This window comes from Rattus norvegicus, chromosome 1 (assembly GCF_021556685.1).
Source record: "Rattus norvegicus strain SHRSP/BbbUtx chromosome 1, alternate assembly SHRSP_T2T, whole genome shotgun sequence".
Lineage (NCBI taxonomy): Eukaryota > Metazoa > Chordata > Mammalia > Rodentia > Muridae > Rattus > Rattus norvegicus.
Window position 1 is genome coordinate 37,055,513 of NC_141534.1, and position 27,798 is coordinate 37,083,310.

A 27,798-nucleotide genomic window follows, 5' to 3' on the forward strand; every position below is an offset into this window, starting at 1 on the left:
TTAAGGCTTAATGTAAATATAAAGCTTGTGGGTGTCTTTTATCTGGGAACTAAGTGGTCAGAGGCAGGGGAGAAAACCTGGGTTGGGATTAAATAATTTCTACAACATCTACACTCACAACTCCTGCCCCTCTACACACACACACACACACACACACACACACACACACACACACACACACACAAAATAAATGTAATTTTAAAAAGGGGGATAAGGAACTTGTCATCAACCATGGGGATCCAAGTTCTATCACTAAAACCCATGTGGTAGGAGGATGACCTCCTCACTCATTGTCCTCTGACCTCCATATATGCACACTAAGACATATAGGCATATGCACACAGAATACGATAATGTATCAATTAATGGATTAATAAATTAATTAAAGGTTTTTCAAATCATCTGTTCTTGGCCCCCCGCTCACTTCTGTCTTTGGTTTACACAGCTCGCTTCCCCACATCTGCCTCTCCTTCTCACATGCCTTTCATGCTTGCATGTGTGTTTCTCCTCTCTTAGTGTCCATGTTTAACTCTATATTCACTTGTTTATAAACTACAGATCTGGTGGCTAGACACATGTTTTCCTGGTTAAAAGAACTTGCTGTGCGATCATAAGGCTTGGAGTCCAAATCCCATCATCCTGCAAACACCAGCCACTACATCTGCCAGGGATCAGACAACATCCTCTTGGGCAGAAATAATGAAATACTGCCAGTAATTTGGAGGAACACACACTTACAAATATATGGCAAAAATGCAAAAGTTGTCCTTTTAAAATGTAGCTCACAAAAGTGTTAGGACCTGGGTTATGAATCAAAGGGAAGTAAAAATTCTGGTTCATTTTATACCATGTGAGCCAATCAAGTACTGTTATCTCTACAAACCTGTTCCTTTATCCGTACATCAAATTTAAATAGTGCTTTGGGATATTAAATGGGAAACCACTTAGCAAAGAGTCCTGGAGCATAGTCCATTCTATGGAATTCACCAATTATTATTAAGTTTTGAAACAAATGTTAAAAAACAAGTAGGGTTTCATGTTCATTTTTAAGTGTCAGGCACAAGGCTTACAATCCTATGACATAAGGTTGAGACTGATATATAAAAGGAATTACAAAACACCATTTGCCAAGGACAAATGCTAAGTAAAAATACGCTCCAACTTGAGAACCAAAATACAACATGTAGGAAAGCTCCTTGTAGAAAATGGTAGAAAACATCACACTAAAGATAATAAGACACCTCTCCTTCCTGAACACAAAAGAAACAGAATTCCCTGAGATCTTCTAGGGTTTTCCTGTCTGGATAAAGGAAGCCCCAGTAAGTTCTCTCGTCACCACAATCGTATTTCCAGTAGAACATCAAAGCAAAACCTAGGAAAGGCATCTGTAGCTTTCCCATTCTCAGCAATTCATTTTTCTTTCATTCTAGACTTACCGATAAACTACTTCGAAAGGCAAACAAATTTTGGTAGGCAGCAAAATTTCACTCAAAAAGTAAATAAAAATGAATTCTATTTTATCTTTTGACAACAATGAAAAGTGTCAGAGAACAAGAAATAGTAACACACCTTTAATCCCAGCACTCTGGAGACAGAGATAGGTAGGCAGATCACTTGACTTTGAAACCAGGCTGATCTATAGGCTACTCAGGAAAAGTTTGTGCATCACTGAAAAATCCAGCCTCCAAGAAAAGGAGAGAGAGGGGGGGGGGGGGAAGAACCGATTTAATTAAAAAGTTTGGATTATCTGTTTATATGTTTCTTTGCTTGGGGACTGGAGTGCAGAGGGTTTTCTAGCAAAATAAAGCAAGCAGAATTTACTTATGAAGGCTGCAGGCTTATTTCCCACAGCAGTACTATCCACCCCACTGCTAAACTCTGCAGAGCATCGATGGAGTGGGTATGAAACTTCTCTAGTTTTCTTTCAAGCTGTAAACTGCAGGCCAGTAGCATCCTCAATACAGCCTCCCAAAGTGGCATCTTCATCTCATACCATCTCATCCCATGTGGTTGGGGGAATGAGAAGGACATGCAGGCTCTGATGCTGTTTCCACTGTGTTTACTTTCCAAATGTTTTTATATCCTTGCTGTTTTCATGTTCTGCTTATAACAAAAGCCTCTGTGGCACTATTTCTTTCTTTCTTTCTTTCTTTTTTTTTTTATTGAGTATTTCTTATTTACATTTCGAGTGTTATTCCCTTTCCCGGTTTCCGGGCAAACATCCCCCTAATCCCTCCCCCTCCCCTTCTTTATGGGTGTCCCCCTCCCCATCCTCCCCCATTGCTGCCCTCCCCCCAACAATCTAGTTCCCTGGGGGTTCAGTCTTAGCAGGACCCAGGGCTTCCCCTTCCACTGGTGCTCTTACTAGGATATTCATTGCTACCTATGAGGTCAGAGTCCAGGGTGGTCCATGTATAGTCCTTAGGTAGTGGCTTAGTCCCTGGAAGCTCTGGTTGCTTGGCATTGTTGTTCATAAGGGGTCTCGAGCCCCTTCGAGCTCTTCCAGTTCTTTCTCTGATTCCTTCAACGGGGGTCCTATTCTCAGTTCAGTGGTTTGCTGCTGGCATTCGCCTCTGTATTTGCTGTATTCTGGCTGTGTCTCTCAGGAGAGATCTACATCCAGCTCCTTTTGGCCTGCACTTCTTTACTTCATCCATCTTGTCTAATTGGATGACTGTATATGTATGGGCCACTTGGGGCAGGCTCTGAATGGGTGTTCCTTCTGTGTCTGTTTTAATCTTTGCCTCTCTCTTCCCTGCCAAGGGTATTCTTGTTCCCCTTTTAAAGAAGGAGTGAAGCATTCACATTTTGATCATCCATCTTGAGTTTCATTTGTTCTAGGCATCTAGGGTAGTTCAAGCATTTGGGCTAATAGCCACTTATCAATGAGTGCATACCATGTGTGTTTTTCTGTGATTGGGTTACCTCACTCAGGATGATATTTTCCAGTTCCAACCATTTGCCTACGAATTTCATAAAGTCATTGTTTTTGATAACTGAGTAATATTCCATTGTGTAGATGTACCACATTTTCTGTATCCATTCCTCTGTTGAAGGGCATCTGAGTTCTTTCCAGCTTCTGGCTATTATAAATAAGGCTGCTATGAACATAGTGGAGCACGTGTCTTTTTTATATGTTGGGGCATCTTTTGGGTATATGCCCAAGAGAGGTATAGCTGGATGCTCAGGCAGTTCAATGTCCAATTTTCTGAGGAACCTCCAGACTGATTTCCACAATGGTTGTACTAGTCTGCAATCCCACCAACAATGGAGGAGTGTTCCTCTTTCTCCGCATCCTCGCCAGCATCTGCTGTCACCTGAGTTTTTGATCTTAGCCATTCTCACTGGTGTGAGGTGAAATCTCAGGGTTGTTTTGATTTGCATTTCCCTTATGACTAAAGATGTTGAACATTTCTTTAGGTGTTTCTCAGCCATTCGGCATTCCTCAGCTGTGAATTCTTTGTTTAGCTCTGAACCCCATTTTTTAATAGGGTTATTTGTTTCCCTGCGGTCTAACTTCTTGAGTTCTTTGTATATTTTGGATATAAGGCCTCTATCTGTTGTAGGATTGGTAAAGATCTTTTCCCAATCTGTTGGTTGCCGTTTTGTCCTAACCACAGTGTCCTTTGCCTTACAGAAGCTTTGCAGTTTTATGAGATCCCATTTGTCAATTCTTGTTCTTAGAGCGTAAGCCATTGGTGTTTTGTTCAGGAAATTTTTTTCAGTGCCCATGTATTCCAGATGCTTCCCTAGTTTTTCTTCTATTAGTTTGAGTGTGTCTGGTTTGATGTGGAGGTCCTTGATCCACTTGGACTTAAGCTTTGTACAGGGTGATAAGCATGGATCGATCTGCATTCTTCTACATGTTGCCCTCCAGTTGAACCAGCACCATTTGCTGAAAATGCTATCTTTTTTCCATTGGATGGTTTTGGCTCCTTTGTCAAAAATCAAGTGACCATAGGTGTGTGGGTTCATTTCTGGGTCTTCAATTCTATTCCATTGGTGTATCTGTCTGTCTCTGTACCAATACCATGCAGTTTTTATCACTATTGCTCTGTAATACTGCTTGAGTTCAGGGATAGTGATTCCCCCTGAAGTCCTTTTATTGTTGAGGATAGCTTTAGCTATCCTGGGTTTTTTGTTATTCCAGATGAATTTGCAAATTGTTCTGTCTAACTCTTTGAAGAATTGGATTGGTATTTTGATGGGGATTGCATTGAATCTGTAGTTTGCTTCCCGTTATATTCATATTTGGATGTGAGGTTATGTTTGTGTGCTTTCATTCTCTTTGTTTTGTTGCCAAGACGATTAGTTTCTTGCTTCTTCTAGGGTATAGCTTGCCTCCTTATGTTGGGCTTTACCATTTATTATCCTTTGTAGTGCTGGATTTGTAGAAAGATATTGTGTAAATTTGGTTTTGTCATGGAATATCTTGGTTTCTCCATCAATGTTAATTGAGAGTTTTGCTGGATACAGTAACCTGGGCTGGCATTTGTGTTCTCTTAGGGTCTGTATGACATCAGTCCAGGATCTTCTGGCCTTCATAGTTTCTGGCAAGAAGTCTGGTGTGATTCTGATAGGTCTCCCTTTATATGTTACTTGACTTTTTCCCTTACTGCTTTTAATATTCTTTCTTTATTTTGTGCGTTTGGTGTTTTGACAATTATGTGACGGGAGGTGTTTCTTTTCTGGTCCAATCTATTTGGAGTTCTGTAGGCTTCTTGTATGTCTATGGGTATCTCTTTTTTTAGGTTAGGGAAGTTTTCTTCTATGATTTTGTTGAAGATATTTACTGGTCCTTTGAGCTGGGAGTCTTCACTCTCTTCTATACCTATTATCCTTAGGTTTGATCTTCTCATTGAGTCCTGGATTTCCTGTATGTTTTGGACCAGTAGCTTTTTCCGCTGTACATTATCTTTGACAGTTGAGTCAATGATTTCTATGGAATCTTCTGCTGCTGAGATTCTCTCTTCCATCTCTTGTATTCTGTTGGTGAAGCTTGTATCTACAGCTCCTTGTCTCTTCTTTTGGTTTTCTATATCCAGGGTTGTTTCAATGTGTTCTTTCTTGGTTGCTTCTATTTCCATTTTTAATTCCTTCAACTGTTTGATTGTGTTTTCCTGGAATTCTTTCAGGGATTTTTGTGACTCCTCTCTATGGGCTTCTACTTGTTTATTTATGTTTTCCTGGAATTCTTTCAGGGATTTTTGCGATTCCTCTCTGTAGGCTTCTACTTGTTTATTAATGTTTTCCTGTGTTTCTCAAAGGGAGTTCTTCACGTCTTTTTTGAAGTCCTCCAGCATCATGATCAAATATGATTTTGAAACTAGATCTTGCTTTTCTGGTGTGTTTGGATATTCTGTGTTTGCTTTGGTGGGAGAATCGTGCTCTGGTGATGCCATGTAGTCTTGGTTTCTGTTGCTTGGGTTCCTGTGCTTGCCTCTCGCCATCAGATTATCTCTAGTGTTACTTTGTTCTTCTATTTCTGACAATGGCTAGACTGTCCTATAAGCCTGTGTGTCAGGAGTGCTGTAGACCTGTTTTCCTGTTTTCTTTCAGCCAGTTATGGGGTCAGAGTGTTCAGCTTTCGGCGTGTAGTTTTTCCTATCTACAGGTCTTCAGCTGTTCCTGTGGGCCTGTGTCTTGAGTTCACCAGGCAGGTCGCTTGCAGCAGAAATGTTGGTCTTACCTGTGTCTCGAGGCTCAAGTTTACTTGTGGGGTGTTGCGTATGAGCTCTCCAAGCTGGCCGCAACCAGGAAGATCTGCGCCGCCCTTCCGGGAACTTCAGTGCACCAGGGTTCCAGATGGCATTTGGTGTTTTCCTCTGGAATCAGTAATGTGTGCAGAGTGCAGTCTCTTCTGGTTGCCCAGGCGTGTCTGCCTCTCTGAAGGTGTAGCTCTCCCTCCCACGGGATTTGGGTGCAGAGAACTGTTTATCTGGTCGGTCCCTTCAGGTTCTGGCGATGTCTCAGATGCAGGGGACCCGCTGCTGTTGTGCCCTTATCCAAGGGAACCCAGAGGCCGAATACAGTTTCCTCTTGGGCCAGGGATGTGGGCAGGGGTGAGCAGTGTTGGTGGTCTCTTCCGCTCTGCAGTCTCAGGAGTGCCCACCTGTCCAGGCGGTGAGGTGTGTCACTATTTCTATGTGATTGTCTCTAGCTTGTCACTACATTCGTACATGGTGGCCAGACTCTGCTGACTTTAATAGATACCAGAGAAAATTTGATATCCACACCCCAACCCCCTCTGCCTTTATCTTGCTAGTCTCCACCCCAGCTCAGTAGTGCATCGTGAGAGGATTCTCACAGAGGTGTGTGGACAGTCTAGTTTCTGATGAACAAGCTCTGTCTACATCACTTCCTCAATGACAACCCCTCAAACCCTAGGATATCTATCCTAGTAATGTGAGACAGCCAGTATGAAGCCCCTGACTTTTGCTTAGGGCAAACATTTAAGCAGGGCATACCCTGATCTCAGGTTCAGGGAAGTTTGTCTGCCTGACAGGTGGCTTTGGGTCTCTGTGAGTAATCCCTACTTAAAGGTGGACTTGTCACAAGAAAGAGACCAGAGCTGAGTCTTACATTCTTAGAACTTCATATCTTATCAATTACACTTCTGGGCTGCGTGCTTTCAGTCGCCACATATTCAAGTCACCAGTTTTGTTTGTTTTTTTCCAGTATTGGACAGAGAGAGGTAGCAGTTCTACTGTGTTCTGTGTTTCAAACATATGACTGGATGGTTGACTTTCTGTCTCTACTACTGCAGTTAGACCATCAGGCTGGATTAGTAAGTTGGAATCCTCATTTTGTAGTTCAAAAGTGACTTCTTCCCACTTCTAATTGTAGCATCAGCATCTCAGTACAAGTTTAGTTTATACATAGTCTAGGATTTCTTAACAGAAAATATATTGATACCCTCAGCTTTAGAACTGAGACGTAAAGCTTTGCTAATTTTCAGTTCCTGTTCTTGAGGCCATTGTATTTGGGGAACATCATGTGATTAGTAATTGCACGTCAACTTGGTCAGGCATGGGATGCCCAGGTGCTGACTAAATAGTATGTCTTACAGTATCTGGAAGAGTGTTCTAAAGAGCTTAGCATCCACACTGGTGGACTAAAGGACATAACTGCTCCTGTGTGTGTGTGTGTGTGTGTGTGTGTGTGTGTGTGTGTATGTGTGTGTGTGTGTGTATGTGTGTATGTATGTGTGATATCTGGCCAGTTGCTGCTGGCTGAATAGAAAAAGGAATATAGGTGAAGGTTGATCCTAGCTTGATTTGGGGGATTGATCTGTCAGTGACATTTTTAATTCTCAGGCTGTCAGGCTGACTAGATCTCCACTGTGAGCTCTACAGTTTTGAGATTTCTTACAAACATAACACTGACTTTACAAGTAGACACACATAGAGAGCCACATGTAAGTCAAGGGCTGGAATGCAGACTGAGGAAACTGTTCCTAGGCAGTTTTGTAGCTTGAGTGTGAAATACACTATTGAAAAAAACATTGTGCATCATATGACTGTGTATAGAGAACACACATGCAGAGAGAGACATATATAATTGCTTCTATTTCTCTTATTTCTTTGAAGAACTCTGAATAATACTTAGTACTTGAAATCTAAAATTCATAGTTTTCTTTATGGATCTGTAAGTCAGAGGCTTTGGAAGGCAAGTTACTTGCTGTAGGTCATTCTTCAAAGGGAGGCGAAGATAAACATGAAGGGAAGGTGAACGTCATGGAGTAAGTTAACACCGGACTTGTATAGTTACATTGGCAGGGCTCGTGTCTTTCAAAGCACTCAATCTTTACTTCCTGATTTCTACACATGTCTAAATGTTTTCAAAGGGAGTTCTAAGAACTCCATCTGTGCCTGGTAGTAAACTAGACAAGGCTCAGACCATTCACTGTAGCAAACAGAAGTCACTGAAACCTGGAGATTAGATATAAAGGATGTGCACTGTCATCCACACAGTCCACAGAGTCCTGTGAAGTTTCTATGTTGCTGGTTATTGGATGTTTGCTATCCTCCAGCACCATCAGTCACTATCCTTGGTTCTTGTTTTGAGCCTGAACCTCATTGAGGACCTGCTAGAAAGGCAGTCTGAGTAGATCTCTGGTCATAGAAGATAACAAGAAAGATGAGACCCATGAAGGTAACCTAGAACTCATGAAGGACTGAAGCCTTTGAGGATACACTGGATGTGCACATGTCTTACCGTCTCCAGCCTTAGTAGCACCAGTATCCTGCAGAGGAGCTCAATGGTCTGAAAATGTACATGACTTGAGACTTGAAGAACCATTGGTGGAGACCGAGGAGTTCCATGTGCAGATGATGTCCTATGCAGCAGGATGAGCCAGCAGGTCAGGGGGAGTGTGGGATGCCACCAGCATGCCCAGAGACTTGCATTTTGTTTTTAGAGTGGGGACACAATGATGATGCTTCTCTGCTGCTTTTCAGATGACAGGCAACATGACACTTGCTCAATCGCAAGCGAGTGCTTGTCACAAGGATTCTGGATGGTGTTTTCTTCTGGAAGATACAAGGAAACTGAACCATTCAGCTCCTCCAAGGTTTCAGGCATCTGCATGGAAGGCACAGCAAGAGGAGAGACAGTGTCAGTGCATCCACTGCTCCACCACAGTCTGATTTCTCATTAGGAAAATGAAAGGGCTCCCAGGAATTCGGAGACCTGCAAAGAAGGAGGTTGAAACAGCTTTCAAATGACTCAAAAGCGTTTTTAAAAAAATCTATTGAGTGAGTTCTCATGTGAAGTTCATAGAACACTCACTTCCTAGTTTGAAAATTGGTATTTGAGGAGCAAATTAAACATCCAAACTTCGTAAAATCTTCCTAAAAATATATCTTAAGGAAACCAAATAGGTCCAAATGATGACTGTTTTACTGTATAGAAGACTCTTAATTAAGAATATGGAAAGCAAAAAAGAATCAGAAAAGCCCACATTCTGTAATTCCTATTAAATTTAGCAATTGAGTTACTATGTTGAATTCTAATTAAAATGTTTAGCTGTTGGGACCTAAGAAAGTCACTTAGGACCAAAAGTAACCCTGCAGAGATTGCTTTCTTGTAGCTATGGGGAAAGAGGGGCTAAGGGTTCAGTGAAAGCTCAGACTGGACCAACAAGCTCATCAGGTAAAGGAACTTGCTACCAAGCTTGGTGACTTGAGTGTGACCTCTGGAATCAGGTCCAAAGGACAGAACTCCTCCCAAAAGTTATCCACTGATGCCACACAGTGCACGGTGGAATTCATGTGCACAAGTGCACACACACACACACACACACACACACACACACACACACACACACACACACACACAACGAGAGGGGGGCGTGAATAAACATAATATATTTTGCAAAGGCTCAAATGTCACAGTGCCTAAGAATGAATCTTAGCATCCAGTCAGTGTTGCAGAACAGAAGGCAGAAGCAGGCCAAGTCTTCAGCAAGCTAGCATGTTTCTAACAATGTGGGTCCTGTGGCAAAACAAGGTTTGGAACCAGGGTGTGTCCAAACAAATGGACCATAAAAGGATTTTTTGAGGACTTGATGCAGACATTTGCACTTGGACCAGAATTATTGTTAATGTTGGCATTCATTCTACACTCCACTGAGCCAAGCTCCCTGGGCAAGCCATCCCCAATAGGACTTGGAAGTGCCATTTCCACATCTAGCTACTAGGATAAAGAGTCCCACCTCTAAATCCCCTGCCTGTGAGTTCAGAGCATTCCAGGGGTATCTGAAAAGATATTCCCAGTAAAGGCCCAATACCTCTGAGACATTCTCATGCTCTTCCTACCCCAGGTTTAGTCTCCTTGATGGTGACCTGGGCCCTTGAAAACAAAAGAAGTAAAAAGTTCTTAAGAAGCTGTGGCTTTTTGTTTAGCTTCTGGTTCTTAGAGGCTTTGATGAGAAGCTGAATTATAGGAAAAAATATTTTACACATTAATTTGGGATCATAGAATTCACATCCAACAAACTGGCGAGACTGGACTCAGAGCTGGAGAGGGGAGACCCAGATGGAACTTGAGAACTGTCCAAAGCTACATCCCATTTCCCTTTGCAACTGCAAGAGCGGGAGAGACCGATTTCTGAGTTGTGCTGATTTGTCCTATACTAGGCTTGGTAATGAGAAAGCACAGTGCCTCCCTTTGTAGCCTCAAACTCCAGGCTCTCCTATCTCAGTTCCCCATGCATCAGGAAGGCATGTATGCGCTGCCACAGCGCTAGCAGGAACAGGAAGATTTCTGTGTTCTGTTATCTTCTTCATGGGCTGAGGCTGAGCCTGGAGTCTCTATGTCAGTAGCATCTTTAAAGGCTGTTCCTCTGCAGCTCTGAAACTTTTTTTTAAATACAAACCAAGTTTATTTTGCCTTTTAAGTAGTCTTCATATAGCACTACAGCTAGGTAAACTATGTGAATTAGTATACATCATCTCAAAAGCCAGAGTCTTGTTATCGTTGTTGTCGTTTTTTAATGAGTTGTGAAAAAGATGCAGCCTATTCAAACAGGATAAATATTTTTAACCATTTCACTTTGACTTAATGAAGGCTCACAAATGAGCAACACTTCTCATTGAGGAAAACAGAAAGCTATTGTCGACAAGGGACAGCTCACACACACAAGCAAAAAGAACTGTGTAAAAAGAACTAACTGTTCCCATATTAAACCTTGACCACTGGGGAGATGCCTGAAGAGGTTCACTGTCAGAATATTCAAGCACTTGGGCACCATCTAGAGGAACAACTTGAAAACCTTCAAAACTTCATTTGGAGAGGTTCACTGTCAGAATATTCAAGCACTTGGGCACCCTCTAGAGGAACAACTTGAAAACCTTCAAAACTTCATTTGGAAATAAGAAAAATCTGATTTTACCTAAGCTATGAAAATTTAAGCTCAGAAGTACCACTTGGACATTTATATTTGGAAACCTCTCCAGAAGGTGTCTTGCTCTAAAGCACCCAGGAAATGGGCGCAGCCACTGTCTTTGCTACTGTTCCAGTCCTTTCTGTACAGCAACACAGGGACAATCATCTCCAGTTTCTGAACTGCAGTAAATTGTAAGCACTGCTACAGTGTGGGACAACTAGCTTTCCTCCAGTTCTTGGGGATAGCATTCTTAACATTTGAATGCCTGTAGCATCGCTCATCTTTGGCCCTTCTTCCTCCCTCCTTCCTGTCCTTCTATTTGTCTGTGCTAGACAAGGTTCTGCCATTAGACTGTCACCCCATGTCTGAGTTTCTTTTCATAAGATTAAGTCACCAAATCATATGAAGTGACATCCCCTGAGATGATAGCTTGTTTCCATGTCACTTCCTTATGGCTGTTCTTTTGAGAAAGGCTCTCAATGCACAGCCCAGACTTAACACAACCTAGAGACCCTCATGCCTCTGACTCCCAGACCACATCGCTTTCATCTGAAATGAGATTAAAAGCTCAAGTTTCAACTTTTGTCCCCAGTCCTGGGAGCTTTCTCTCTTGAAGATGCTCTGATAATTTAGTGGGCCAGTGTTGATTTGAATCAGTTTGACTTTGGGTTGGTAAAAATTTTCACTGAGTTCATGGACTTCATTTCTTCTCTTTGAGAGTCTCTGAGAACCTGGTTCTTATTTTGTTCTTCAGGGCCCAAGAGTCCAGAGACTAGAAATATACCAAAGGTGAAGATTCTAGTAAGAAACCTTGACCCATAAACTCAGGCCTTAAAGAGAACGCTAAGGATGACTTAGAAGTAAAGGCAATGTATTTTTACACACTGTTCATGGGGAGAATAAAAATCAGTAAGATAGACAGAAAGAGGACACTAAAGAAAACAGAGACCTGCCCATGAGACCTTACAGGTATCTGTTGGTTGGGGTTCTCTGTGAGCTTGTAGCCCCAACATCATCTCACCTGGATGTTCTACTAACATCATGCCTGATTGAGTTTACAGTTGTTTAAGATCAGACATAGTACCAGTGTCGTAGCCAATGTTCTATTGCTATGAAGAGACACCGTGACCATGACAACACTTACAGAGGAAAAATTTTAATTGGGACTGGCTTAACATTTTCAGGGGTCTAGTCTATTATTGTCATGGGGGGCTGGGAACACAGGAAGCCATGGTACTAGAGAGATAGCTGAGACTTCTACATTCCAATCAGCAGGCAGCAGGAAGGGAGCAAAGACATTGGGCCTAGCTTGACCATTGTTAGAGTCTCGTTTTGATCACCAAGAAACAAATAGATTTAGGTCTGTGGAGATTTCCAGGCAAATGTGGTTGTTAGGCCCTGTAATTCTAACAACCTGGAGACAGAGAATAAGTCATGGTGAAGACCAACTTCAGCCCAGAGTGAGACCCTGTCTAAAAAAAAAACCCACAAAGAAAAAAAAAAAAAAAGAAGAGCCTGAAGAAATGTACCACACCTTGATTACATAACCTTCTGGATACCCTGAGAGATTACTGGGGTCAGGCTAGTTGGACAATGGATCTTAACAGTGAACAGCACTGGTCAATCAATAGGCCTTGACTGTATATAAAGAGAAAGGGGGTGGAGCATAAGTATTCATTGCTCTCTGCGTTCTCAGAGAGGATAATATATAGACAGCTGCTCAACCTGCCATGGTGGACTGTGGCCTCCAATTGTTGGCCAACATACACCACTTCATTAAGTTGATTCTCGGGCATGTGATTTAGTAACGGGGAAGGAACTCATGTGGTAGGACATCTACAAATCCATGTGAACAGGCAGGCATGTTAAAAATAGGGAAAGGGTCCAGAGGAAGCTTCATAAACAAGAAAATCTCCAAATTGCAGTCTTTAAGTATACTGTATGTACAACACCAACATTAACATGTAAAACATATCCCGATTTCAAGGAGAGACATTCTAGTCATGGTGGCACATGTGTGTAATCCCGACACTGGGAAGATGAAGCAGGAGGATCTCTGTGAGTTTAGGTCAGCCAGGACTACATAAGCTGGGAAGTGGAGTGGAGATCTATGATTGCAAGGAGTGTTGTAGTCTAGAAGCCAGGAGAGGCAATTTGAACAGACGGTAGGCTTACTTCATTGCTATAGCAACTAGGACTCTGCTTCATTGATTCTAGTCTTAGGGAAGAAGAAAAATAAGATCCTGCATATAGGTTCCACTTTTGAGCCAAGATTCTGGAGCCATGGCAGTTTGGGAATCTTTTAGGGAACTACGATCTCAACCAATGATTCTCAGTCTCCCTGATCCTGTAACACTAATATATTTTCTCATGGTTTTGTGACTCTTAACCATTACTTCATTTTGCTTCTCTTCATAATTCAAATTTTGCTCCTGATTTGATTATAAAGAAAAATGGATGTAATATCTGATATGGAAAATATATGTGACCCCGTATTGATTATGACCCACAAGTTGAGAATCCCTGGTCTAAACTGCTAATTTTAAACAAAAATGTTTTTCAAGTACTTTCTACAATGTACATTAACCATTACTATTTCTGTTTTATTTTCAATAAAAAAGGACTTTATTATTAACATCGATGGAAGCTTACTAACCTTGGATTTTTATGAAAATTGGCTTAGCATCCCAGATGGAACTCTGGCTGGAAAAATTAATGTCATTCAAAGGTAATGATACAGTAAACACTTGGGGAACTGCACCAATATAGAAGCAATGCTTTTGTAGGGTACATAGGCTTGTGTTTACAGGATTATAAGCTGGAATGATGTTCTATGCCAAGAGGTTTCCTTAGGTCAGACATGTTTTGTCACTTTTTAAACATTCCCATTTCTCAAGCTAGCATGTTGAACCATGTCTGTAATCTTACCTGGGAGCCTTCTCCTTTATAAATGTCATGATTTAGAAGACAGTCTATGTAACACCGCATGTTCAGGTCAGTTTAGAGTATTGGTTTAGTTCCTGTGTGAGACAAATTAAAAGAAGTAAGTGTGTATAATACCTGTGGGTTACTTGCATCCTAGAATTGTTACCATGGTATTGTGAATAGTTCACATGGTCAATATGTGTCATTGATTAGAACAGGAATCTCTTACTGAATTCTTTCTCAACTATAACTACCTAGAGAAGTCTAGATCAGGTATAGCTTTGACTTTTTTGAATCATTTTTCTGTGTGATACATAGAATGATTTCATACTTAACCAGAGCTTTGAGCTCCCATTGTAACCCAGGAGCCCTGCATCTCTGGCTTGCTGTAGCAAAGCTTTTATAATTGCATTTTGTAAGGTCACAAGTGTGCTTTCTGCTCCTTATGTTCTAGAGTGTCACAAGAGTGTTACATGGATTCATACAACATTAGATATTAAATGTGTCTCCACTCCATTATGGTTGGAAAGATGGTTTGCTGTTTAATAACACTGGATGTTTTCATACACAGAACACACATGGTTTTCAAAAATCTTCATTCATTCTAATACCAGGGCATTGAGTAGAGTCATGAGTGTGATTTTGCTCCTTATGTTCTAGATTGTTATAAGGGTGTGTCATCGATTCATAATACATTAGATATTAAATGTGTCTCCATGGTAGCAAGAAAGATGGTTTGCTGTTTGATAACACTGGATGTTTTCACACACAGAACATACATGGTTTGCAACAATATCCATTCATTCTGTTACCAGGGATCCTGACATGTTCCTCTGGCTTCTGTAGGTAGCAGTCATACATCTAGTACACTGAAATTCATAAATAATTTGAAAAATGTTTTTTCCGTGATTCTGTACAGAAAAGTGATTTGCAGAAAATATTTTATGTAATACTCTAGCTATATATTCTTACTTCTTTTGAATTCTGGTTATACTATGAGTTGGTCTACAAAACATTTACCCTATTTGTTCTTTGTAGTTAGATTTCTAACTTACATTATTTTCAAGATGGTCTAACCTAAAATTCTCCTTTTTCTTTGTTTAGCCTTTTGCAACAGATCCCAGAACCAAACTTTATACTATTAAAACATCTCATATGTGTATTAGTAATAATAAAAGGTTCTTCCATGAATAATTTAGACAGTTACAGATTATCTCTGCGCATAGCTTCACATGTACTGTGGGGTCAGACTTTGAGAGATTCATTATTTGGGAGTGACGTCTTAAGAAAGGTAAGAGGATCTGAAATTTGCCTTTGGGAACAAAAGTCTAATTATTATTCAGTAATTGGGAATACTTTACAAAGATGATTTCTCTAACAGGAAACCCTAGGATTGCATTCTTATGGAGTGGAGTAGAATATGTATTGATCTATTTCAGGAAGATTTGGGACGGGAGATTTTTAATGTAGTTTAAAGTAAGTTAATCATTTCTTTCTACTGTTCTTTCCTTCTTTCTTCTTAGATATTGATTTAGATATTGATGTTTTAGCCAACAATAATCTGTACATATAATGGTAATCCAAGAAGACTAGAGTGAAATTTTAAAAGATCTGGATTACCTAGGTTTTGTTTGTTTTTTCCACTGTAGCCCTATTTTTGGAGTATAGAATAGTTGTGTTTCACAGTGGTGAGACCATGATATTACTAAATATTCACATCATGTGAATTGCTGGTCATATTAAAGCACATTGCATATATGTGTGTGTGTGTATACATATATGTGTGTGTGTGTATGAGTGTGTGTTTGCATGTGTACATATACGTGTAAGTGTACTTGTACATGTGCATGTATTAGTATATGTATTGTATATACATATGTAATGATGAATAATTGTATATTATTTTGTATGCTTTCCATTATTCTAGCACTAACCTATTTCAGGTACAGTTTTATGATCCTCAGGTATACTGTAGCTGTTAATTTTATTATAAACACATATACATCAATATTCTTCACTCATTTATTTACTTTATATCCTGATTGCAGTCCCTTCCTCCAAGTCCCATCTTTACAACCTGTTTTTCCCTCCATTCTTCTTTACCTCAGTAGTGTAGACCTACCATTGACACCAACCCACTCTCATACATCAGTTCACAACAGGAATAAGTGAATCACCTTCCACTAAAGCCATACAAAGCAGCCCAGATAAAAGAAAGCAATCCAGTTGTAGACTACAGAGTCAGAGCCATCTGCATACTGGCTAGGGGACATATGTGTGTGTGTGTGTGAGTGTGTGTATGAGTGTGAGTTTGCATGTGTACATACAACTGGTAGGGGACATAACTGAAGATCAAGCTGCATATCTACTACATATATATAGGGGCCCTAGATCCTGCTGCTGGAGCATATGATGGGGGAGATCCTGCAGATTCAAAGCTGCAGGATCACAATGATTAAAGGCTACAGCAAGATACCAGGATATAGAGGGAGAGGCATCTCCAGGACGTTCCAGTATTGAGAGTATAGTAAAATACAGAGAGCTTAAACCAGACTTACTTCACTATACATTTGCAAGAAAATCTGTTTGGACAAGAGGGTATAATGTGTGACCACTTATGGCACAACACATCTCACACACTGTACTTTTAATTTTTTTAAATTAAATTTAAATTTTTATTTAATTTTAATTTTTGAAATTTAGTGAGGGGGGATTGTTTCCAAGGGGTATATGGAAGGATTGAAAAATGAAATGAGAGTTACTTGGTAGCATGATTAGAAATTTCAGAGAATTAATAAAGGACACATATTTTGAAAAGGATAAAAGATAAAGAAAATGTAAATATGACAGAAAGCAAGCTACATGTTAACTTATACCTTGTTATTAGGTCCACAGGAAAGAAGATATCATGATGTTACTCACAATGGAGGATGATAGCCCAAGGGATACCTTGAATAAGATTCTTGCTCAGGACTGTACTTGGCTTGAACTAGAAACGTAGCTTTTTTAGTTAATTTCTAATTGCCAAGGTACTGGAAACCTAAAATCCAAGACTATATCAAACTGCATGTTTAGTCCAAATGAAACAATTAAATGTATTTTTCACTCTTTTTTTTCCCCTTTTCTTTTTTTTTTTTTTTCCGGAGCTGGGGACTGAACCCAGGGCCTTGCGCTTGCTAGGCAAGCGCTCTACCACTGAGCTAAATCCCCAACCCCTATTTTTCACTCTTTATAACTATTAAAGATTCTTCCTTTATGGACAGTTCTTTTCAAATATTCTTTTGTATGGTCAGGTATGAAAACAAAGAAGCAAAACTATCCTGTACAATCTGCATATAAAATAAGACTATCCTGTGCAGGACTGCTCAAAAATAAACTGAGGTGCATGCTGAGGAGAAACATATGTGATGAATAGAGTTTGCCTAACCTAAGTCATCATCTCAGAAGAAAAGTAACTTACCAGTGTTGTTCAATTTAGGAAGTGTCATAATTTTCTACAATTGCTGTGACAAAACACTGATGAAAAGCAACTAATGGAAGACAGGTTACACTCCACAATATACTTGCAGTTACCAGTTAAATACTGAGAAATGTCAGAGCCAAAAATAAAACAGGGAGGCAAGAACTGAAGCAGAAGCCTAGTAGGAGCACTGCCTCCTGCCTTGTATCTCATATCTTTCTTTTTCTGATTAATAACTCAAGGGTGGCACCATCCTGGAGATCTGGGCCCTACAAATTCCAAGGTCAATCAGGACAATATCCCTTAGGCTTCACTATACAATAGATTCATCTGATGGAGGCATTTTCTCAATTAAGACTCCCTCTTCTCACCAACTTCTCTCAGTCACATTTCTATTGCCTTAATAAAACATCAGGATTTAAAAGACCAACCAAAGAGTGCACATGGGGGAACCATGGCTCCAGCTTGATATGTAGCAGAGGATTGTCTTATTTGGCATCACTAGGAGGGGAGCTGCTTAGTCCTGAGGGGCTTGATGGCCTAAGGTAGGGGAATGATAGGGTGTTGAGGCAGGAGTGTGTGGTCAAGTGAGAGAAAACTGCAATAGAGTCAGGGGAGGAGATATAGGATTTGTGGAAGCAAACTGTGAAAGGGGATAAGGTTTGAAATGTAAATGAATGAAATAAACAATAAAAAATAAAACTACATGACCAGGGAAACTTACTGAAGTAGGTGGTTATTTGGGACCTACAAATGCTGAGCGAGTATAGCACCTCAGTGTCATGACAGAGGAGCACAACTGCAGAAAAGAAGAAAAAACAAACAGGAAGCTGAGACCTGATGGTTCTTATCTTGGGAAGCAAAAATGTAGCAGAGAAAGTACATTGAAAATGGGCACCTACCTTTTGTAACTACAAATTCTAAGCAGTGGCACTCGTCACCAGGCAGACCAAGGCACCAGAGAATTGTCAACGAGAGGGTATTGCGGTGTCTGGAACTAGAGAGGCATCCCATTCAAAACATCACAATAAACAGCTACCCCCACCCACACACAAAAGAGTAACACACAGCAGTCATTAATTTGGTACACTCACAGTTTTTTGCAGCATATCAGTTCTGAAATGTTGCTTTGGTTAAGTAGTTCTTCTGTTCTTTGCAATATGCATGAAATTTTAACAAGTTGTATAAAGATGCAAAAGACTTAGAGTCTCCATTTCGAGACTTCATTGCATGGGTTCCTGTCTGTAATCTTCCTCCTAGTATTTCTTTTCATTTTTAAATTTATTTTGTAAACTATGTGAAATGACAATCTTGTTTTTGCCTTGTGGTGTTACAGATGTCTCTTATACAAATTATGATTGACAACTATGATCAAATATTTGGAAATGATGATATATTTAGTAAACACATTGACAAAAAGTCTGAAGACATACAAAGAATCAATAAATTATTCTGGAAAATCTCCTATTATGACAAAAGCCATAGCTGACCACAACTGGAAAACCAATGATATTGATGAAAAATTTAATATTTCATATGCTGCACTGCAGGAAGAAGGTCCTACAGGTAAGACAAGATTTATTTATTCATCAAATGAATGGAATCATTTGATCAAATCATTTCATGATGTCATAAATTTGTGTATATCAGAGAAGCTTTGGGACACAAAATGATGATTTGAGAGAGTGTGGGAAAAGTTTTTAAACATCATATATATATATATATATATATATACACACACATGTATATGTACTCATATACTGAAATACATCTGGATACATCATTCAGGTATGTATGACACATTCTTTATTTAGAGTATCCACCAATATTGTCTCCTATATTTCCCCCCTTTCTTCCCATGGTCCTTAAGTTAGAGAATTTCTTGGATATGAAATTATTATTTTTGATAAGATCATTTAGAAACAATGATTGGATTTAAAAATTGATTAAACATTCTGCAAGATTAAGCCCTGCATCACTGCCAACATGCTTTGGTTTCCTAGCACGAAAATACTAATGTTTGTTTAATATCCTATGAGAAACAATATTTGTCAAAATCTTATCATTGGTAAAAGTATTTGCACAGGATCCACTACAAAACCTATGAGAAGTATGATAAACAGATTAAACTCACCTGATTATCAGGTGGTAGCACACAAATTCAAATACATTTTTAACTGAAGTAATTCTTTCTATAGAGTTAAGAAAATACACCCAAATATTACCCTTATCTTAAGTGATGTGAATCTATCATCTGAGAATATTTGTCTGATGATGTCACTTTATGTTTCATTTAGTAGGACAAAACAGAACAACTGCCACATATAAGTGGTAGTGGATGATTTAAGAAGGTCTAAGGTCATTGTATTTTAATGTTCCCTTCTACCTCCCATTTAATCATATTAGAAGAATTATTCCAAGATCCTATGTTAGTTTTATATTTCACCGTATTAGTTACAAATACTTTCCACTCATTGTACTTATTTTATGCTGCATATTTCATATTGTTTGCTATTATAACAAATGTTATTAAATTGGGTTATTGCTTACACTACAATGTGCCTTGTTCATGGTCCTACACAGTCTTTGGAAAAATTTTCAGTCTCTGCCTCTACAGCCCAGTTATAATACTAGTTTTCCCACCTCAGTTACCAATGTGTGGCCAGAAGCTAATGACACTGAATGATCCCTCAGAATTCTGCATAGAATCCCGTGCCATAGAAAGTTATGAATAAAATTCCATTAACAATCAAAATTAATCATCACACATGATGAACTTAGAGGTGGATCATGGTTTTAGAATATACAAAATGACCTGAAAAGATAATCCAGTGTCTAAAGCAATTGAGATTTAGACTTTGTGACATGAATTTGGGTCATCAAAACATACATTAAAAAACAAACAAAAGTAGGTATTGTAGCACAATCATCTCTAAACGAGAAGTTTCTACCTGAATAAAGATGGCAGTCAGATACAGTAACAGAAGCTTATTGGACAGATATTTCTGACATATTGTTCAGTAATGATCAAAAGACACTCCCCCTACCCCCCAAAAAAAAGAGACACAGAGAAAGACTAATACTGGAGGCTCCTCATATGTTAATAAGCTCAAAGCTCTAATTAATCTCTAAATATATATCACCAGTGATGTGACCTGCATGTGTTTTACACACACACACACACACACACACACACACACATGCATGCATGCATTACGTACACTGAGAAATGCACAAAAGCATACAGCATATTTGTTATATCTCTCTTCATCACCTGAGGCCTCAACATGAAATATTGTTTATTCATGGTTTGTCTATCTCAAAAGTGTCTGTAATCCAAATTTGAGAAATGGAAATCTTAGAGAAAACCTCCAGTAAAGAAATTGATAATTTCCATATTTGCTGTTCTTCTTCTTTCCTGAACTCCCATTACTATAAGTTTACAATGTTTTCATTTATTACTAGTATGATTTTAAATTTTTATCAAAAATTGAATTATAGCACTGTAGCCTGACTTTTCTCCCTTAAGTCCATCACAGTCACTGCACTTTCATACTCATTTCAATATTGTTTTGTACATGTTTTTATATATATATATGTAGGTAGGTATATATTTATCTTTACAAATATGAATATTATTTGAGTTCATTTTGTTCTGTTTGTGAATATGGTTTCCATGATATACAGTATGTATTAGACAATCCATATGCAGGTCATTTCTGGTAAAAATAATATTCTGTCAGTCATAATTAGCTGCCTATAACTTTTGACAAGCAAAATTTTGACCATTGCCTTAACACTGCAGTGACATTGCTATTATTGTGATTTTGCACCTATTTTTATGAGAGGCAATTTCAAAACAGACTTTCAAGTATGCTGGGTCTTACAGTATTTGTAAGCCCTCTTCTACAATGGTCCCTGAGCTACAGAGCATTTAGCTCTAATGTACATGTATTCACTGGTGCTGGATTTTTCGTAATGCAATTATCTCTTCATTGTGTCCAAGTTTTTGTTTTCTGTAATGGTCTCCATTTTCTATACAAAGAGGCTTCTTTGATGTAGGATGATGGCCCCAATTGTTGGTACATATAAGACTAATATTTAAATGCTGTAAGGAACGTCACTAATTTATTAAATTAATGTCATCAATTTTAAAGTTTATGACCAAACTAGCTACATAAATCAGACTAGATTTCTACCTCCAGCCATGATTTCAATCCTGGTGAGAGAAATTCTACAAATTGTTAAAGTACTTCCTGTAGCTTTCCCCCAAAATATGGATGTGTCAGGTAGCACTTGGATTTCTCTCAAGGTTGGTGGCTTGAGTGCCAGTTGCCAAATAAATCTTAAAAGGAATCTCAGCAATCTACCTGGATATGTCTTAGAAGCCTCTAGGTTTAATCAAAGTTCTAAGGTAGATAAAACAGTAGGCAAGTTGACACGTTAGGGAAGCAATTGATAGTTGTACCCACCTGTAATACCTATAAAGTACGATGATAACCAGTATGGCAAGATAGCAGAATAGGTTCAATAAGTGACACTAACAGCTCAGTTCCAAACAACTGTTCTTTGATTAGACTTAAATGTATTTTCTTTACCATAGAATTGAACATGGTTCTGGATCTTTCATTTGGTTTCTCAGAAAAAAATGTTATTCCTAAGTATGCTTTTAAAGTTCAACATTTGGTATCTTGTTATTTCTCTTTAGGATCATCCGTGCAGGTCCTTTGACTTGTCCAAGTCACGCATTTTCACTCCTCTCTGACAAGATAAATTCATTTTCCTAAAGTAATATGATATAAATGTTATATAAATATACAATTCCTTCTTTTTGGTTACTTTAGTTTTCTTCTTTCCACATCTGCAAGTAGCCTTAATTGACAATAGTCTAAAACATCAAAAGTTGAAATTTCTAGCAATAAGAATGCTTACCATATTGAGTTAATTGAAGAATATTTAACAGTGAGTGCCTTATGTCTGCAAGGATGATAATGATTCTATCACCTAGAATTTCCTTATAGTGTGTGCTGCCCCTCATCAAGTTATTTATGAAATATTATGGTACCAATGGCTTCCTTTGCTGATCTTTGGTCATACTCAACTTACTCTTGTTTCATACAGCATATGTAAACAAATAAGATAATATTAAAACTGCATATGACCAAGGGGACATATATTAGAAATGCAGAATTCAAAGTATGTGTTTTTGAAAATCATATGATAGTAAACATAAGTGAGCCTAAATATTCCATAAGAATAATCAGATATCTTGTAAATTCTTTCAAAAGTAGCAACATACAAGATTAACACACAAAGTGAGTACTCCTTCTTTGTAAAAATCACAAACTTACTGAAAAGTAAATCAATGAAAACCTGTCATTAACAGTAACTTTTAAAAGTATTAAGTTTCTTGGGAAAATTCTAACCGAGAAATAAAAGGCTTTTATGATTAAAAAAACAAAACCAAAAACAAAAGAAAAAATGAAAAAAAAATTCAACCCAAAACAAAACAAAATATCTTATAAATTGAACAGATATCAGATAATGGAAAGATTCCCACATGTTCATGAATCAGTGAGATTTAAACAGTAAAAATTCTAGACCATCCTGTAGTAACATTTTGATTCTATCCTTTGAAAGCTTGATAAAATTTATAACACTCTTGATGTTATTAGGAGAAACAATATTGTAGAAGTGATTTTTTAAACTTCTTTCCTCCCAGTCTTCTGCCATGTTCCCCTGATCTCACCCATAAAGCCTCACCAACATCACTTCCTAAACATTAACTGAACAAGGCAACACCAATGAACATGGAAAATTAAATGGCACCTGAAACATAGACAAAGAAATATAGGCAATTGCATCGTAAACACGAGTATGCGATTTTATCTAAAACAAGTGTATTTTGTGGATGCAGGAGAAAGATGAAACCTGCTTTCTGACCCAAACTGATAGTCTGTATATTATTGGTGTGAGACAGTTAATGCTTAGAGTTATTAATGAGCAGTATTTATGGGTCTTTGTTATTTTTTTGTTGACACATACTTTTCCCCCTCTTTTTCGAATGACTACAGGGTTATTTATCATTTCTGTCGTCTTGTGTATATGTACGTTATCTTCAGCCTGCTGTTTGCCTTTTGTTGACCAAGATTGATGATGAGAAATGACTTAGTGGTGCTTAACCTATGTAATGTTTCTCCTATTTGTTGATATGAGTGATGCTTTCGCTCAGTAATAAAGTCTAGGCTAGTATCTGTATTCTTTGAAAACACGGAGAGCGTTGATGCAGGCCCACTATATTTTAGAATATCCATTGAAAATTCAGGTATTAGTCTAATGTAGTTAATGTTAAGTGTGACTTTGTCTTTTTCATTCATAGCTTTTCGTATTTTTATTTCTATGTTCAGTTAGCCTTTGACTATTATGTGCCTACTTGATGTTTTCTATGCTTCTAGTACTTTAACACATATTTCTTTTTGATTTGGTGTGATAAATGCAAAGGATATACAAGGTTAAAGAGAGTTCAGTTTCAAAAATGATTTCCCGTCTTTCTTATATGCGAGAAACAGAAAGGCTATATATATATACATACCAAGCCACCAGTTTATTCTGATCCAACACCACCAAGAAAGAAATGCTTATTTGGCAAAAATCTTACAAGCATTTATGTCGACAGAAAGCTGCCTGCTCCAAAACTTGTGAGTATCATTTTGCCTTTCTATAGCATCTTTCTCCTCAGTAAGCTATTTAATCAAACTGAGGAATGTTTAGATAATCGATCTATGAGAGTAAGATCATTTTAAAACAGAAATAAGTTCTACTGTATTTTGAATAATGCAATTGAAAGAAAAAGAGAAGAAATACCATTCCCATGTTTTGCACTGACTGCATCAAAGATTCAAACCCACCAGTATGTTGGAGGAAATAATTCTATGGAAGTGCCCCACTAATTACCCAACTGTAAAGTCTTGCAGCTTCTTTATGACTCCACATTTCTCTGGAATCTACCTTAATATCATTGCCTCTGAAAGTACTCAATACTGAAAAATATCTGTAGGCTTTTCCTTTAAATGATCAATGAATTAGATGAACACACTGGTTTTTTTATATATATTAACATCATTTATGCTAGTGGACTATATTTAAATGCCATCTAATATGGCTTAATCTATTTTAAATGAGTTATTAAACGTCTTTGGAAACATATCTTTAGTATCCAACATCTCTTTTAGCACTATAGCTGTGATAGGAATTTATGCTGTTTGTGAACAAATTTATCCTGTCTGACACATGAGCATTACTGCCAATTTCTTAGGTGTTTTAGAGCAGAATTTTCTGGTAACCTTGTTTGTATTCGTGTAATCAATTTAAAGTGGAGTAAACCTATGCATGGTAGTCATGTTTACAGAGTAAATTATGGAAGAATGATAGAAATATGCTTGGGTTTTTAAATGTAAGCATCTGTAGACATAGTTGAAATTAAGAAGTCACAGAATAAGGATATAAAAGTCTCAGAAATATGGTGAAAAAATATTTCTTCAAAACACAAAAGTTAGGATTCATAATACATGCCAGGACAAACAGTAAGTAAAATAGTGAGTTGATCTCTGGAAGGGAAATGTCCCAATATTTACTTAAGATGCCAGGCTCGAGAAAGATATTGATAGAAGGAAACACAAAGTAATACAGGACCATTCACCAAAATGCTTTGGGGAACAGAAGTCCAACAAAACCATGATGTTACAAATTGGGGAAAAAATGGATTAGGGAAGAAAATGTATTTGGAAGCTAAAACAGAAAAAAAGGTCAATGACTACTTTATTCCTCTCAGTTATAGCTGTGCATCCAAAACTGTCCTTGCTCAGGTTCACAATAAAAGACATATTTGTACTTCAGGTGTGGATCTCTAATACTACATCCTTATCCCACACAGGATATGTCATCCATAATTGCAGGGAAAGGACGAGAATCAGATCACATATTCAAAATTCTACCTGAAAATTCACACTGGTGCCTCAGAGAGAGGATTGACAGTGAACAACTCATTGAATGGATGAAAGAATGCATGCTTGTAATAGCATCTGTCTTGAAGGTAAGGAAGGTTTTCATGTCACCAACATTAAGCATCCCTCTAGAGATGCATATGTGCTTTCTGTCCTTAAGATTACAGGAGGATGACTGTTTCCAAGAACTATGGACACGTGACCTCTTGATAAGAGGCATGGCAGGTAAAAGTCTGACAAACCCAAAGATTCATCATAAAGACACAGGAGAAGAGCTTCTGTTGGAAGTTAACATCCTCATATATCAGATGGGCTTTAGTTGGGCATTACAAATATTCCCACTGATTTCACCTCTGAACATACCCTGTGAATTAATAGCTGAACAAGTTATAATGGTGGTAAAAATGTGCTTTATCAAATGAATGTATTAAATAATACTTACCAAAAAATATCCTTCACAAATAACAGTTCAAATTGACAAGTCCAACACTCACCTACAATAAGCTATCGATGTTGAATATTACCCTCTGTCTTGTATATACAGGAAGTTGTTTTCCTTCTCAATCAAAAAATAATCCAGCACTTTCACTTTTGCCAGAAAATGCCATTCTAATTCCATGTCAAATATTCAAGTATTAGCCTAACCTACTTTTAACTTGTCTAACACACTAACACTCCTAACTTGCCAGGGAGCTGCAGTGACTCTAGAGCAAATATCATTGTTTTATTTTTACTTGGGCCATGATCTGATTTCTCCTTTCAGAAGTCTGTGAAGCTATGGCCCAGACATAAATAGTAAAAATAATGCTCTGGGATTAACTATGCTTACTAACATTAGGCAAAAGTACTGAATGATCCTTCCTTGGCCTTTGAGCTTGCCAAGTGTGTCTGATTCTCACTGCCAGAAACTTAAGACCTTACTGAAGTTAGCCATGTGTATTCAAAGCAATTTACAGGTACAAGGGCACCTGGGATTCTTCCATTTTTATGGCTTGCTATCCTTAGTACAACATGAAAGTTCATTGTTGTATTTCATGCAAAAGACAGTTTCTGTCCTTCAAACAATCTGATGCTTACAACTAAATTTAAATAGTTGAATATTTACAAATTTTAAGAAAAAGACATGGAACTGTGAGACCTTCTCACATGGAAAATAAGTAAGCTTCACCACTATTCCTGCTGGGTCTGTAAGCAAGGTGTACGTGTATACAACAGCTTTACGCTGTGTGAGCCTAAAGTACAGATTCAACAATTATACAGTCAGGATGAGTTAATTTTGGGTGCTGTCATTTTTTGATAGTTGCCTATTCCAAGAAGAGGACTTTGGTTTTGGTTTGATTATTTTGGTGGATTTTTAAACCATCATCATCATCGTCATCGTCGTCGTCATCATTTTACATTTTTTTGTTTGTTCATTTTATGTCTTGTATGCTGCCCCCTACCTATTCTCCCCTCACAGGGTCTCTCTCCTTCCCTGAGCTGAATTGGGACCCTTGGGTTGTCCTCCTACCCAGGCACATCAACTCTCTTCAGGTTTAGCACATCTTCTCCCCCTAAGGCCAGGTAGGGACAGGTTTTCACAGTCAACAGCTTACAGATAGCCCCTGCTCCACATGTTGGGGGACCCACAAGGAGACTAAGCTTTACATTTGCTAGAAATTGTGCTGTAGGTCATGCTGCAGCTTCTGCAGGATTTTTAGATGTTAATTCAGCCTTTGACAGCTCCAAGTGGTGCTGCTTAGTTGATTCTGTAGCTCTTCCTGTGGAGTTCCTATCTCCTTCAGGTCATGGAATCTCTCCCCCATTTCTTCCATACAAGCCCTTGATTGATCCATAAGATCCAATTTTTGGCTGTGGCTCTACATAGCCTGTTTCAGTCAGCAGCTGGGTGGTGCCTCTCAGAGGGCAGTTATGATAGGTTCCTGTCTGGATATTCCACATAGCATCTGGCGTTTTTCAAGGCAGAGAAAGCTTTGGGCTGGGAAGTGGAGTGCAGATCTATGATTGCAAGTCATGGTGTGGACTAGAAGTCAGGAGAGGCAATTTGAACAGACCATACGTTTGTTTCATTGCTATAGCAACTAGGACACTGCTTCATTGATTCAAGTCTTAGGGAAGAAAACACAAGGTCCTGCATATAGGTTCCACATTTGATCCAAGATTCTGGGGAGATAGAAGTTTGCGAGTCTTTTATGTAATATGCTTTCAATCAATGATTCTCAGCCATCTTAATACTGTAACACTAATATATTTCCTTATGGTTTGGTAATTACTAACCATTACATCATTTTGCTGCTTTCTCACAATTAAAATTTTGCTATTGGTAAGAATTATAAAGAAAAATGGAGAGAATATATGACATGGAAGATATGTGATATGTGAACCCCTAATGGATTATAACTCCCAAGTTGAGAATCACTAGTCTAAACTGCTAATTTTAAATAAAAATGCTTTTCATGTTCTTTTTTTTCAATTTGCACATTGATCTTTACATTTAATATAATTTCAAGTAAGTTCCAATG

At 38.4% G+C, this 27,798-nt stretch overlaps 1 long non-coding RNA gene across 14 annotated transcripts in view; it reads left to right on the forward strand.

The window, feature by feature from the left end:
* LOC681177 (similar to GTPase activating protein testicular GAP1) overlaps positions 1 to 27,798 on the forward strand; it is a 106,014-nt gene that overhangs the window by 69,637 nt on the left and 8,579 nt on the right. For 3 of the 14 annotated variants that reach the window (XR_015644987.1, XR_015644990.1, XR_015644988.1), the window contains exons 8-12: positions 13,510 to 13,616; positions 14,918 to 15,104; positions 18,610 to 18,839; positions 23,843 to 23,971; positions 25,207 to 25,365. This is a non-coding gene — a long non-coding RNA (similar to GTPase activating protein testicular GAP1). Of the gene's footprint in view, positions 1 to 5,092; positions 8,363 to 8,459; positions 10,718 to 10,796; positions 11,080 to 13,509; positions 13,617 to 14,917; positions 15,105 to 15,194; positions 15,290 to 16,700; positions 16,843 to 18,609; positions 18,840 to 23,774; positions 23,972 to 25,206; positions 25,366 to 27,798 lie in introns of those variants that run through there. The other 11 variants (XR_015644985.1, XR_015644991.1, XR_015644993.1 and 8 more) reach the window with 10 other exon arrangements.